This window comes from Oreochromis aureus, linkage group 3, assembly GCF_013358895.1.
Source record: "Oreochromis aureus strain Israel breed Guangdong linkage group 3, ZZ_aureus, whole genome shotgun sequence".
Classification (NCBI taxonomy): Eukaryota; Metazoa; Chordata; class Actinopteri; order Cichliformes; family Cichlidae; genus Oreochromis; species Oreochromis aureus.
In genome coordinates, this window is record NC_052944.1 from 42,772,363 (window position 1) to 42,787,949 (window position 15,587).

General features: G+C 39.3%; 1 protein-coding gene across 1 annotated transcript in view; it reads right to left on the reverse strand.

The window, feature by feature from the left end:
* The window catches only part of LOC116333427, a 493,334-nt gene that overhangs the window by 32,701 nt on the left and 445,046 nt on the right, over window positions 1-15,587 (reverse strand). The gene's annotated exons all lie outside the window — the stretch shown is intronic.

Consider the following 15,587-nt stretch of genomic DNA (forward strand, 5'->3'; position numbering starts at 1 on the left):
CCCAAGGTTTTTTGTTTTTTAATGACTTCAGTCCACCCTGACCAGTTGCATCCCATGTTGTCAGGTTTAGACTGAAGACACATGGAAAAGAGAAAAGTAACGACCAATGAATTGGTCATTTCTTATTTAGTAATCAGCAAATATTCATTTTGTAGTATTTCATATCAACAAATTCAGGAGAGTTTTTGTACTGAAGAAGTTAATAATATGCTGCTAATTAACTCTGGTGCTAATGGAGTTCCTTCAGTTTACATATAGAAGTTTTTGTATCAGCTTCTGTTTCCAAAGAATCTTCTTCTATGGAGCAGTTTAGACTCATCATGATCAAAATAGTTTGTTGTTTGTCATTAATGCAAACTAGTGTTATGAAGTTCACCAATCAGTGTTTATCCATCGCTGACCTTAAGAAGAATGCACTTTGCTCACAGCTGATGACAAAGACTTGATTGGAATCAGTAATTTGCTGAATGTTTTTTTCTTCTTTTTTCCCTCCTTCTACCTCATATTATTCAGTTTACATTAGTTTAAAACAGCCGTCCATTACAGATTACCTCTCAGTTCAGCTCTTTCTGTAATGAGGCTGATGTTAATGTTAACTGGGATTTCCTGGCCAGCAGTCAAAGCTCCACCAGACACTGTGAAATGAAGGTTTTTTTAAGTTGTTTTTGTGACCAGAGAGGTCCAATGAAGTGAGACTGAGTTAGTAGAATATGTTTTATCAAAGGGAGCTAAGATAAACACAAAATCATTTTCCCTACAGGAAGTACAGCTTCTTCTTTTTGTGGGTTATTACCCAGGATACTGAATCAGTAAAATAATTTGTTCTTAAATGTTTTAAATGTTTTTAGTCTCCTTATTAAATATGAGACAGTGTCATATTTGAACACACACTGAAATTTAAGTGTGTGTTCAAGGTTTCAGAGCTCTAATGTGCAGGTGTTTTTCATGTTACAAATAAACAGCAGGACTGAATAAATGTATATATTATTCAAGAATTCACAAGATTAACCAATGAGATGCTCTCTCACCTTATATGTTGCCGTTAATAACTTAAAATAAAAATTTTCATCTCTGACTGGGGTTTTAGATTTCGTTAAACGAGCTAACATAAAGAAAGTTGAGCTATGTTGAACCTGGTCCATATTATATCTCCCAGGTCTTAATTCCAGTGTTAGATCTGTTTGTTGTTTCACTGCGAGGCCTTTATTCCATCACCTCTCATTAACTCACTGATGTATGTTTACCAGCAAAACTGGAGGCAAGGTTCAACAGCAATGCACTACATGGGAAACAAACAATCCACAATTTGTGGAGGTTTACTCAAACATACCTTAGCCTAATTTGCCTTATTATTATTATTTTTAAATAAAATGCATCAACATTACTGACTGACACCTGATCTGTCACCAATTTTGTTGGGGTGTGGAGATGATGTGGGTGCACTGTAAAGTCGGTAGACTCTGAGGGCACTAATTTTTTTAATGTTTGTGTTAGTGCAGGGATATGCACTTTTTTTTTTCTCTCTTCTCAGAGCCAAGAAAAACAAAATAAACAAATTGTATTCAAACTATGTGGAAACAGTTTTTACCAAAGTATAAATTCTGTTCACCAAATAGTGAGAATTAGTTTCTTTTAACTTAGGTTGGATAAGACTGTCTGCTTATGCATTTAGTCACCATCCAAATGTAAAATCTCAGGAAGGAGGAACTCTGTTATTTACTAATGAAGAGGGGAAAAATTCTTTTGGTGCGTATTAAGACATATCATTTTCATTTATATGTTACAAAGCACTAAAGTTAAAAATCTGATGCTTTTACAAATTAATTATATCAGCTACCTCAAATAGATGTTAGTCAGTAGACCTCATCATGGTGCTGTTTTCATCTGTGAACTGAGAAGCTCCGCACTGAGCACTGACACTAACTTGAATGATGGTTATGTGTTAAATATTACAGACTAACTTGACCATTGTGATACCTTTTCAAAAACACTATCAATATCAGAGGTCAAAGTCTGTGTGACAGAAGAGTTATTCTCTGATTTACATTTGTCTTGTAACAGTTTCCTTCTTGGATAATGACACACTGAGATCATTAAACTAATGTAATTAGCTCTTATGCTTTCATACGATTTTTTTGTTTGTTCTTCATCTTGCATTTTTAAAGTGGATCTATTCTGTTTTCCCTTATGTAATGTTGTAGTGATGGATGTTCATGTTAGACTTGGCCAAAGTTTCAGAAAATGAGGTCAGTTTATGTATAAGTAATCTCCTTGAGCCAAAAATACAGGCTTCAGACTGACCAACCCACCTACTGTTGAAATGTTCTGTTTATAAGGGGCAGCTAATTAAATTAAGTTGGACTCAAAGGGGAAGAGCTAAAACATCTGGTTTCCAACACAGGATGAGCTAAGGGGCTGCACCATGATCTGGTCTAAGATAAAGATTATTTTGGATTGTAAATCATGGATTAACACCCATTATTTGTAGTATTGTAGAGTCTTTGCCGTACAAGACAAAGCACCATGAGGTGACTCTTGATTTGGTGGAATGCAAATACAATTGGTTGATCTGTTACATCAGATGTGAATGGACATTTCTCAGCTGCACTTCTTCCATTCTGGCTGCAAACTTATTGAAGAAGTTTTATATAATGTACATTATACATGTTTCACTTGGGTAATATCATTAGGAGGCATGCATACATTTTCATTGCTATTTTCATTAGATCAGCTGACCCTGAACCTGGGTCCTGGTGTAATAGTCTCAGGCTGCTGAGGGACCTCCCATAATGCACTGACCGTTTCTTCTCATTCACACTTTTCTTTCTTTTCTTTACTCACCACTGCTGCATGTCATTAATGTGTCTCTCTATGCTCTCCTTTGTTCTCTTCTTGCCCCCATCCCCAACCAGTCGTGGCAGATGGTCGCCCCTCCCTGAGCTTGGTTCTGTCCAAATTTTCTTCCTGTTTAAAGGGGAGTTTTCCTTCCCACTGTCACCAAGTGCTTGCTCATAGGGGCTCATCTGATTGTTGAAGTTTTGTCTCCAGTATTTTAGGGTCTTTACCTTACAGTGTGAAATGTCTTGAGTTGACTGAAGTGAACTGAACTGAATGACTGTTCTATGTAGATTAATTCTTTTATTATTGCTTTGATAATATATACAGTTTGTGTTTAATGCTTTATTATTATAAATGTAAATGCATTTTAATTATATACGTACAGTAAAAAAATAAAAGAGGAAATTCACTCATTTACCACTGAAAACAGTTTGATTGTAAATAAACTTAACACTGCTCATCCAACAGTGTCTAAGAAAAACAACATATTTCTAAAGTGTGCATGTCCCAAACACAACCGATAATTGCACTTGATGACATTAGATAAAAATCTGACCTATTTTCAAAGCATCTGAACAAAAGCGACTGTTTTTCTGTCTACTGGGAGGGACTGACAAGAAGACATTAGTCAGATTCAAACATGAAACTGGTAGAGATGCGGTTTTCAAGGCCGCTTCAGCAGGAGGGACGTTTAGTCTGAGAAATTGAAAAGTTATTTTTACCTGACTCACTGTCTCCCACTGTTTTTCAAAACCAATACTGCCAACTAATAGTTTCATTATTAATTTGCTGAGTGGTATTTTTTGTGAATTTTCCTGCTGCACTCACAACCATGACGAACACTGAACACTCGGCATTTGTTCAAGATTGTCTGTTAGTCCCAAATATTTGATTAATCTGGATAACTTTCCTTTAAGGATGAAGACAGCAGGTAAATGATCAAACTTTGCTAGTATTGACAAGAGCTGTAATATCTGAATATCAAATTGTGATGATTTAAATTAGTTTAAAGTTTAGTTAAATTAGTTATTTCAGTTTGAAGGGTTCCTTTGTTCACAGTTTGAAAGGCACTGGAAAATGCTTAGAGCCCAAATACGAATCACCTGACTGCAAACATCAAAAGGAAAACACATTTTTACACAGCCTGCTGCTCTCAGCTGTGTTCATATTGGCCAGTGTATGATGTAACTGCAGTCCACCTGCAGCAGTCACTGAAAGGATCTCTGCTAATTCTTAAGAACCAGCCCAGGAACCCTCGATTAGATCATCTGCTTAGCCAAGTGGTAATCACGCCTCTCCTAGTGTAGAGTGGGTTTTTTTCTGTGCCATAAGGTGTTTCTGTTCTTTCTTCAATCTGTTTTCCAAGGGGCCCAAAGAATCTCTCTTCAAACCGGTTTTCAAACCCAGAAATCTTATCCCAAAACTGTCTCCCCTCCTATGATCTGCCACAAGCAAACCAGTTCCTCCCTCCAGGACCTGATAGCTAGCAATGAGAATTGATAAGAATTTAGCGATTCTGATTCCATTATCGATATCACTCATCGATTCGATCTCTTATCAATTCTCATTGGCTCATTATCACCAAAATCTGCAAGCATGTCAAAGTTCAGTTCGGTTCGGTTCATTTTTATTTCAAATATGTACATTCATCATCATTAAAAAATATCATTTCATTCTTTTGTTTGAAAAGGAGTATAGGCAGAAGTACACACTTATTTGGCCCTACCCCCTCAGGTACCTCTCATTCATTTAATTTTCTTTCAGTCTTAAATTAAACAAACATATCAATCAAAAGCAAAGCAAAACAAAAAAATACAAAAAATCAAACAAAGAAACAAACAAACCCCACCACAGTATAGTTTCTTTCATATAAACCAAGACAAAATGTGTAAATACGCAGATTCACAAATGATGAAACAAACAAACTAAAACACCATTACCAACAACATTACTGTTCTGAGTTAACCCCGTTGTCTTCATTCTTATATTTGTTTAAAATTTAAAGTCATTACATTCATGCAAATTAATTGCATGTTGAATAGTCAAATGTTTCTGTTGGAGGTATTTCCCCTCTTTGTTGTGATCTGCGTTGGGTCATTACTCAAAAAAAGAAATGTAATTATGAGATAGTGTGTTTCAGGTCAATTTACAGAGAAATTCAATAGTAATGTAATGAATAGAGTAACAAATTACTTTTTTCTGGGAGTAATTAAGCAATGTACTGCATTACTCATAAGAAAAAGTGTTGTGTATAATACTGTTTCAATATAAACCTGAAACCACAGTCCAGTAGCGGTTTTAGATACGGGCGACACGGGCGGTTGCCCGGGGCGGCATCGTGGTGGGGGGCGGCATCACGGGCATCGGCAAAAAAAAAAAAAAAAATTGCTTGTACTCATGCTGCCCCGACATCAGCCAGCGCATATTGGGAATGGCATAGGCACCGATCGGTTTTCTATCGCCCATTTGCTGGGAGTAAGGGCGCCCTCCGTTTGCGAGGTGCACCTGCTGCTTGCGGCACAGGGAGGAGAGGGCGGGGCGGCGGGGGATTCTCTGGCTGGCTGGAGCAGCATATAATCAACTCGCAAAATAAAACAAAATAAAAACAAACCAACAAACACGAAAACACCAGACATCATGATACAGACTTATAATTTGCACCGGTGTTTTTTCGAAATTCAATACGCGAAAAGTGAGCGCGAGAGCCCTCGGTGCGCCTGCTCGCTGCTGAAGTCAAAGTAAACTTTATTGTCATCTCCGCTACATACAGTCGAGTATATAGAGAGACGAGACGACGGGGCTCCAGTTACAGCAGTGCAAGTAAACAAATAATAACTATAAGAAGAGTAAGAAAATAAATATACACTTTAGGACTCGGGGTAAAGGGATCAATGACAATTTAAAATTTATAATTTACAGTTTGATGATTTAAAGTCTCACACACAACGCCGTCGAAAGGGGGGGGGCGGCTGCTTCCAAATAGAGCACATTTCATTCATAATAATGTAAATCCAAGCCCATTATGTATTCATGATTTGAATCCTGGGTTGTGTGAAATCTCAGAAATACACCTTAGACAAAGTGAATCTGTGAACTAAGGTGTAGGTCTATTAGGTTATGTTGTGGTGATCCTCGGGTTGGAGGATGGAGTGCAAAATGGAAGATGGACAAGAAAAGTTCAAAGCCATCAGGTGCTTAGTTTAGAAAAAAGAGAAAAGAAGAGGAGGAGAAACGAGCAAAAGATACACATAAGCAGATGTGTGATTGGATAATGGCAGGTCATCCTGAAACAATCAGAATCATACTTTATTAATCCCTAAGGAAATAATGTGGATTACAGTTGCTCCAATAAGAAATGGTAAAAATAGTAACAGTAACAGACTAAATTCCAAACAAGACATTATGTTACAGACTTTAATATTAATTAATCATTGTCAATTGTTGATTTGTCCTGTTCTCATTGTATGATGAATTATGATGGCTGTTTGGTAGCCGTTTGCATACAATCCATACTCTCTCTCTCTCTTCATATGTGTGTGTGTGTGTGTGTTTCTCTGGCGAAATTCAGTATGGTTCCGACAACAGTTTTATGTTAATGTATAATCCTTAATATGTTTTTGTGTGTGTGTGTGTGTGGGGGGCAGAGGGAGTGTTCGCCGGGCGCCAAACAGGCTAGGACCGCCACTGCCACAGTCCCACACAGCGACACAAGTCCTTATCCTGCTGGAGGCACACATATTTCTCTTAGTATTAGTATAAACACAAGGAAAAATGAAAACCAGCACAAAGAGATTTTAAAGTGATCGCCACTCTGATTCTACTTTAGAAACATGGACTGTATTATTGTAGGGTCTTTACCTTACAATATAACACACCTTCAGCCAACTGTTGTTGTGATTTAGTGCTAACTAACTAAATAAATAAATAAAATACAATACAAAGCAATTTGTCCACACTGAAAACTATTTTACAAACGTGTACATACAATACAATACAATATAATATACTAGGACGACCACAGAGATGAGTCCACTGTCAGAGGCCAAAAGAAGATCATTTGATGATCAATAAGCTGTTTTACAACTAATCTTTTAAGAATTTTTGAGATAAAAGGAAGGTTGAAGATTATCTTATAATAAGCTATTAATAATAAGCTGGGTCAAGAGATTTTAAAAAAAAAAATTACAGCCACCAAAGGCCTGCAGTATGTTTTTTGGTTTCAGAAAAGGTGATCAAGTTCAGTTTAATCTACTCTGAATATCTTCACCCTAAGTTAACCTCATGCATGAGAAAGAAAGCCATGAATGAAACTCTGATACCACAAATCATCGTGTCAACGGTTACAGAAAGGGAGGAGCCACCGTTTTAAATGAGTGCTTGGAATATGAATGTGTCAGTGTGGAAACTGATAAAACTGACATCTACCAAAATCTACTCTACATTTGATTTTTAAACATAACGATTCAGCTAAAACTAAACTGGGATAAAAGGCAAAGCGATTGCAACTTAAAAAGAAACACTGTCATAGTTAGACCTAGTAAGACTGCATGTTGCCTGACAGCATTTAATAGTGCAGTGACAGTCTCATTTAGATTAGCAAGAATGAAACTAGTTCAGGAGAGCACTGCTAGATAAACAATGAGGTTTGTGACGATGTGGTTGTGGTGAACCCGGAAATCGCTGACTGAAGATTAAAACAACTCAGGACACAATAAGTCTGTAAAAAGAGAGAAGTGACAAAATGGTAACAAGAATGTAGTTTGATAAAGAGACCGAACCTTTAAACTGAACTAACATCTCCCTATAATGATATACATGTAAGCTTCTCCTCACCCATGTGCACAGGAAGTTAGGTTTTGTACCAGACACATCTGGCACAGAATGACACAGCAAAATATAAAGTGAAATGTTATTTATGCCAAATAATAGTTGGGAAATTAAAAAAAAAAAAAAAAAAAGGATCAATGTGAGAAGTACAATTTTTATATATATGTATATACTAATATAATACTGTAAAACTGTACTAACAAAAGCTGTATAAAAATAAAGAGACAGGTCTCCTTTTCAGGATGAAAAGTAACAGGAGTTCATGAGAAATGAGGCAACAGGAGACGGGATATATATTATTATTATAACTGCTATAATTTATTATAAGTATATAATTATTAGTATTATTATATTTTAATATTTGGAACTGTTTTCAAATTGTTATAGAAAGGACAAACAACAGCCACTGGATGTTTTTTGTCTTCTCACAGGAGCTGAAGAAGAAATGCAGATCACATGACTGGAACAAAGTTTAAACTGTTTTTGTGTAAAATTAATTAAAAGTGTCTCTATTACTGATGAATCTCAAATTCACTATGACTGCACATAATAATTTAAATTAACAAATTTTAGGATAATTTGTTGTTTTCTGTGTTTAGCATAAAATGAAACAAAATTCAGTCTCCGCAGGTTTGTTTTCATTCTGCACTGAAACTGCATAACTCGATAATGTGAGGGGACTTTCTAACCACTAAACAGGTGCCAATTCTTCAAAGCAAATACCGGCTATCTGTATTTGTACCTATTTGACAGAGTTATACAGTTATGAGTGTGTCTTTTTCAGTGGCCGTCTGTTTTTTGACAACAGATCATTCATTGCATTATGACTCAGAGCTGAGGCGCTACGTGCAGTGGCAATTTTCTTTAACAAGTCTCTTCATCTTTTATAGATATGAATTCTTTTTAAATCATTTCTAAAACCAAACATTTGTCTAGAAAAAAAAACTTCCCAACTTAGTTAGAAATATAAAATGTGATTGTTTGTTAAACAGTTTAAAGTGGGCCTTACTGATTTTACTGGGTGAATGTAGGACTTCAATGATCTGACTGACATTTTTTTTTTTTTTACAGTGTTTTGGCTCAAACAGCTTTTTAGATTAGAATAGAACAAAATAGAATAGAATAGACACTTTATTGTAATTCAGAACATACACCAGTTAGTTGTCATCAGAACATAATTTCAGTACATTTAATTGCCATTGGACTACATGGTATAAATTAAAAAAAAAAAAAAATCTAAATATAAAGGTAGTAAAAAAAAAAAAAGAATCTAGGATATGTACACATAAGAATATAAGAGAAATTCCTCTGTATAGACACTCTTGTTAGGGGAAAAACTGTTCATGTTATTAGGAAAAATAAATATATTGCACAGCAGTAACAGCAGCATAATAATATAGTTTCCGAGCAACACTTAAGGTATGACATTGTGCTGCTCTGAATATACAGTTAGAATGTGCACATATACGGGGGAGGGGAGGGGTTGAGTTTGGAGGGGCAGCTGTGTGTTTGCATAATCAGGCTTAACTTGAACCTTTTCATTGTATGAGCTCTGAATGTTTAAATCATATCTAGAATCGAAACTTTCACAAGAAGCTTGTATATCTGCAGAAAGTGAAATAGACTGATTATATCTGGGCCTAAGATGCTGATTCTTATACTGATCGCTTCAGCTCTCATCTCACGAATTGTCCACTGTGGATTGGCACTGATTGTCTCCCAGCCTGATCTTCAATGTCTTATCTCTGACACGTAGATCGTTTGATGCTTCTCTTTCTGCCTCCTCATCCGTTTTAATAATTTGATCTATTTAGGCCATCAAAGAAAGAGAAAATTCAATTAAAGATTCGCTTACTAATTGTTTATGGTTGAAAAATCTGTGTTGCAAAGAAATGTGAGAATCGAAACAACCTTAAGTTTCTTTCAGAGCACCAATAATTTTCTCATCATTTTCTGTTTGATCATTTGGCAAAAAAACTATCTCAATCCATGGCAGTACCCTCTAAAAAGTTACAAACAATTTGAGCTTGCTCCTCTTCTGTTCTGCCTCTTGTGTGCACAAGGTCTCTTATCTGCTCAATCTACTCATCTAGTGTCAGTGACCACGTTGTCATGCAGGGTTGTATCTCAGTCTCTGACTCACTTCCTGTAGCTCCTGTTGAGGTTGAGGGCCTCTTAACCCACTAGGTTTGCCAGCGTTTTAACTATCAAATAAGGGACGCTGTGGTGTGCCAGTAGCACAATGCACAACCAGCTGGACATAGTGTAAATATGAACTGTATGTGATATCGCAGGTAACAGTCAATATACGTGACATTTAGGGTAGAATAAGGGATGAACCAATCTTGCTCTTTATACTGGATGCCCCGGCTATAACGTGACAAACCTAGTACCCACAGATGCTGCTTTCAAGTCTCCAAGTTCATTCTCCAACTCCTGTATAGATTGGATCATTGCTTGTTGCTCATCTCCCTCCATGATGGCAATCAAATACTGGCTGCTTCTTCACTCAAGTCTACAAGCCTGCAAGCCTGTCCTTGCAAAAGAAACTAAAATGAATAAAAAAGACAAAAAGCAGCCACTCCCTTGGATCCTTTGGACAACCCCAAAAATGTGACAGAACACTAAGGTGTAGAATAAAATGCCCAATATCAATTAAATAACAATGTTACCATTTATTCACAGACAGGATTTATAACAAATTCTACTAATATCCAAGCTGCACATGAAACCTATTAAAAGGTGCAAGCAAATAGCACTGCAAATTGTCAAACCCTCGTTTAGAGACACCACAATCAATTCACCTGTGGGCCAAACACTGCAAACGCGTAGTCGATTTAGATCTTGATCAATTCAACCTTTAAAACTTGTGGCCACAAAAATCATACCCACTCACACCAGAGTGAGTTAATCATCTCTAGAAGAGAGCTGACCTCACCTCACACACCTACTGCCTTTTCAAACCTCCCCTGCCAATCACACGACAGAAGGCAGCAAACTTCCAGGTGGCACTTGTTACACTAAGAAATGTGTGATTTATGAACTTGTGATTGTGCAGTGGTGCATTTTTGAAAATGAGCCATCAGTCAATACCTATCAAAAGCTATCACAGTGGCACAAGAACATTGTTTATTTTTAACTACCATGCTATAAAGAAGAGAACAAACTTGGAGCATCAGATGAATGAGCTTCATACCCCTGAACAATCTTACAGTTGTCCCTGTGTGGGCCTCATCACCCACCTTTGATTTAAAACATGGTTTTGAACTACGATGACTCACACATGTGTCCCTGATGAATGACCTCTCAGACATTTCTCAGTGACTGTGTCTCAGTGACCCCCATGAGGAAATGTATCACCTAAATTTTTAACGCCATTAAGTCACATTTGGACTTCTTTGCTTGCAGATGACACCAACACTTTGGCCCATTATGAGCTGCAGTAATGCAATTCTGCCTTTACTAATAAGTGTACTTGACTTTGTTGTATGCTGTGTAAATGTGACTTTTGGGCTGGGTGAAATATGCAAAGCAGAATGAATATTACATTTGCTAATTGCTAATGACTGGTTAGTGGCCAGTCATGTTACATGGTCCTACTATCAATAGTTGGTGTTATTTTGTTTTATTTTATTTCTACTTATTTTCGGTTGATTGCTTTTGTAGAGATCACCTGGGGATTATTTCCTCTGAAGTCTTCCCCTTGTGGATTACGAGTATGTTTTTATTTTGTGCCGTACATTCAGTTATTGCACTCAGCAGTAAAGAGTTGTGTTCAAGGGTTGGTGCTGCAGAAGCTTACTATTGGCCTTTGCTGCCTCTTTTCCATTTTGTTTGGGTTTCTTCCTGTCCTTTCAGTAACTGGGCAGTAATTTGCTTTAGAGTCAGCTTTTTGTGTTAGATTTTTGTGGTGACCCAGAACATTTGATCTGTGTGTTTTACTTGGGTCTTTGAAGTCTCCTTTTTAAAATAGTGTTTAAACCATATGTGGGATCTATGGAAGCTATTAATGTGTTTTAATGTAAGTTATTTAATTAGTGAAGTTTGTGTCTGTAACATCTTCACAGTACTAATCGATAGGTCATCTGCTCTAAACTGAAGATTAAATTTATTTGGTAGTTTGAGTGTTTGGTTTCTGAAAGATTGATTTATAAATGCTTAATTTTGCTAAATCACTGGAATGATGCCCTTTTATTAGCTGCAGGTCACCAGTGTGTTTGTGCAGTAGGGTTAATCACAGAGGATGTATTTGATTTCAGATTTTGAGTCTATTAATAAGTTGTGTTTTTACTCAGGATCTAAAGGCCTAAAGTGGGGGTGACTGCTTGCCCTATGGTGGTAAGATCATCTGTGGTTTGTGGTTATTTATGCATCGCCCACTGGTAAGCCTGAATCCGCTAACAGTACACATGCAAATAAATTATTGGCTCTTCCGATGTCTGTTTTACATTTCTGTTAATAAATTATTTATTTTACACTCTGAACCACGCCCGTGTCTCAGGTGTTACAGACCTGGGTGCCTTCTTAGTAATTTGCAGTGTTTCAAACGCCCCCACCACGATGCCGCCCTGGGGAATTTCACCCATATTCTCTGGGTGAAATTCCCCAGGTTGGCATTGTGGGGTTTACCCCTTGACTGTGAAACCTTCAACATCCTAATCGCCACAGTTCGGGTCAGCTGTAGATAATAGCCAGGGGTGGTCCTAGCCTGTTTTGGTGCACTCCCTCCCTCAAAGTTTGTCCATTCTGCGCTGCAGATGGGTTGATTGCGTTAAAAATTCTAATCGCCTTGGCCTCCCTGCTGCTGCGGAGCCTGGGGCGGTCTGCTTGCCTCCACCCCGGGGGAAAGGGTCACATATCTTGGGTCTGGGTGCCGTTTCCCCCTCTGGGGGCGAGGGTACCTGGACCCGGGGCATAGAGTATGTTTTGGGAGTATGATTGTGTGTACATGTCTATGTATGTCTGTCCCTCACGTTGGGTGAGTGCTGAGTGTTTGTATATGTGTGCATGAGGGTGGGAAAGCATGTTTATGTCTGTGTGTGCCTGTTTGTCTGTGTCTATATGTCAGGTCGGGTCTTAGACTCCACCTCCTGGTACTCCCAGGCCCTCCAAGTGTGGAGGCCTATCTCCCCTCACCACACTCCCTGCTGGTAACTGATGCCCTCAGGGGTTGGTGCATTGGTGGTTCTTGGTGTCCGGGCTGGGCGCTCAGGTATGCACCAGCTCACTCCCGGTGGCTAATTGGCGGGCCTGATGCCTGTCGCTCGGTCAGGCCTCTTCCGAGCAAAGGGGCCCTCGGGCCTCCGGCCTCGGGCCTGCAACTCGGCTCACTCTGGCACAGCTGGCTGCCGGCAGAGCCGGCGGGCACGCCGGTGCAGCCCCTCTGGCTTCTGCTCCGTGGCTACTGGGTGACCCCTCGTCTGGGGATCTCCTCAGCCCTTCCCAGGAAGGTGGCACGGATGCCCCTCCGGTGGTCCTCCTGGGCTCTCGCACTCTGGGGCCTCTGGAGGTCTGGAGCCTGGATCTCCTCCATGCCTGCTTCATGCCCTGGGGACGGGGCTATGGGCCTCCACACCCTCTAGCAGACCGTTACATGGGGAAACCTTTTGTATACAAGCGCATTGATCCACACAGGTGTGCACACGGGTGTTCACTGTTCGTAGACAAACTACACCTTTCGTAGCTGCTACTTCAAAGCACATTGTGCGCTGTCTGTCCTGTGTGCTGCACAACAACTTTCAATATTTAGTATTTACTGCTGTTCACACTTAGCTAGATTAACGTGATGGTGTTGTGTTTAGTATGTTGCTTTGGTTTTTTTTTTTTGCTTGTCTTCTCCTTTTCTCTCAACAGGTGATCCAGGAGATGTTTTTTTTTTTTTTTTCCTCCTCTTTGTCTTTGTAAGTGCCCTTTCTCACTGTCCCTTTTCCTTCTGTTTTCTTTTCCTTCCTCTCTTTCTTTCTCCCTTTCCTATCCCCCAGTCATGTCTGTCCCATCTGTAACAACTGAAAATAAAATAAATAAAAATAACTAAGTTTGATCAAATGGACCAATACGGCAATGCCATGATGATCCATTTGGCAAAATAAATCCATTTGGTATCCTTGTTGGTCTTCAGACAACAATTCTGACGGCTAAAGAACCAAATGGGACAGGCAAAAAAAAAAAAAAAAAATTCTAATCGCCTTAATCGTGATGACGGCGTTAACCTTGATAGCCCTAATTTGTTGGTTTGCTTTTATTTTGTTTTATTTTGCTAGTTGGTTATTAGATGCCGCTCCAGCCAGCCAAAGCATCCCCGCCGTCCCGCCCCTCTCCTCCCTGTGCAGCAAGCAGCAGGCGCACCTCATGAATGGAGGGCACCCTTACTCCACGCAAATGGGCGATAGAAAACCGTTCGGCAATCGCCAGAATGCACTGGCATGATGTCGGGGCAGTATGGGTGCGGGCAACTTTTTTTTTTTTTTTTGATGCATGTTGCACCACGATGCAGCCCTAGGCAACGGCCCATGTCGCCCATATCAAAAGCCGCCACTGACAATAGCGGCAATATACATTAAACCCAAGTCTTTGAAAACCTCAATGAACTGAATTTGGATAAATTCGCTGAACTCTGGTTGTGCCTGACAAGACTGACACACTTTGTACAGTTAAATTATGGTCATTGGTTAGAACACAGTTCCCCTTCCCCGCAACCCACACACACGCCCACACACACAAAGGCCCTTCCCACTGTGGTAAAAGAGGAAATGTGAAATATGAGCTTTTAATATTGTTTTATGTGTTTGTTGTTTGTTCTGCTAAATTGCAGCCGAACATCTCAAAACAGAAACCATTCAAAGCAGTAAAGCATCATTATTATTTCTGATTCTGATTAAACATTAAACTGGTGACATATATACTCATGTGACTCCTCAAACAACTAACAAGTTTCGACACTTTAACGTTATTTCTATGCTCTGTCTGCAGCTACATTTATTTCATTTCACCCAGACTGTATGAACTTCCTGTCCGTCCACGTGCTGGATGAAGAGTATACAAAGTGTTTTTGAATAATGTGTCCTAACCATGCATCAAACGGTTGTTAAAAAATAACACAGGTGGACCCCGGTAGCAGATCACTCAGACACGCTTGGTAGTAGTGAAACAGATTTATTTAGAGTGAAAAACACAAAAACAATAAGGGGGCGAGGGAGCACGCGCACGGAGACACTCGAGCGTTAGTAAACGGGGAAAGGTGAGAGACTTCAATAGTGGACATCGGTTGCACACAGATGTTTTACTTTGGCAGCAACTTAAACAACTGAGTCAAATTAACACTTAAATTCAAAACACATAAATCCAAGAAGGTGGTCAGTCTTCTTTTTTCAGTCTAAAAATTGGAGCGCTTACTTGTCACACATTTACTGAGGACTCGGACGGGGTGCGTGGACCTCGTGGCGGGGTAGGCGTGGGTCGATGATAGTGTAGGCGGGCAGGATGACTGACATCCAAAGGAGACAAACGAAGGAAGCACGGTAAGGAAGACTGGGGAGCGTGGAAGTGATCCTCAGGTTGTGGACGGCTGGGGTGACAGCGAAGCAAGGTGACAGGAAAACAGGCGAGAAGGAATCCCAAAAAGACTTTGATTAGTGGAGGATTTCCACACGAACCACGACTGACTCATTACCACTGGCTCAGACAATACTCTGACAACAGACGTCTACCACTCCGCTATTTAACAAGTGTGTAGGGAAATGCCGAAAGTCACGGTCCCGCCCGCCTGCTACATAACGGGGAACCACAGCAAAACACGCGTGAAACAGATGTAACAACAGACAGATGTAGGGACAGATTTTTGAAATATTGTCAAACGCTGTTACAGATTGTTCAGTCAATAAAGATGACGTTTATACGGTGTTTAGACCGTGTTTGATTGAGTG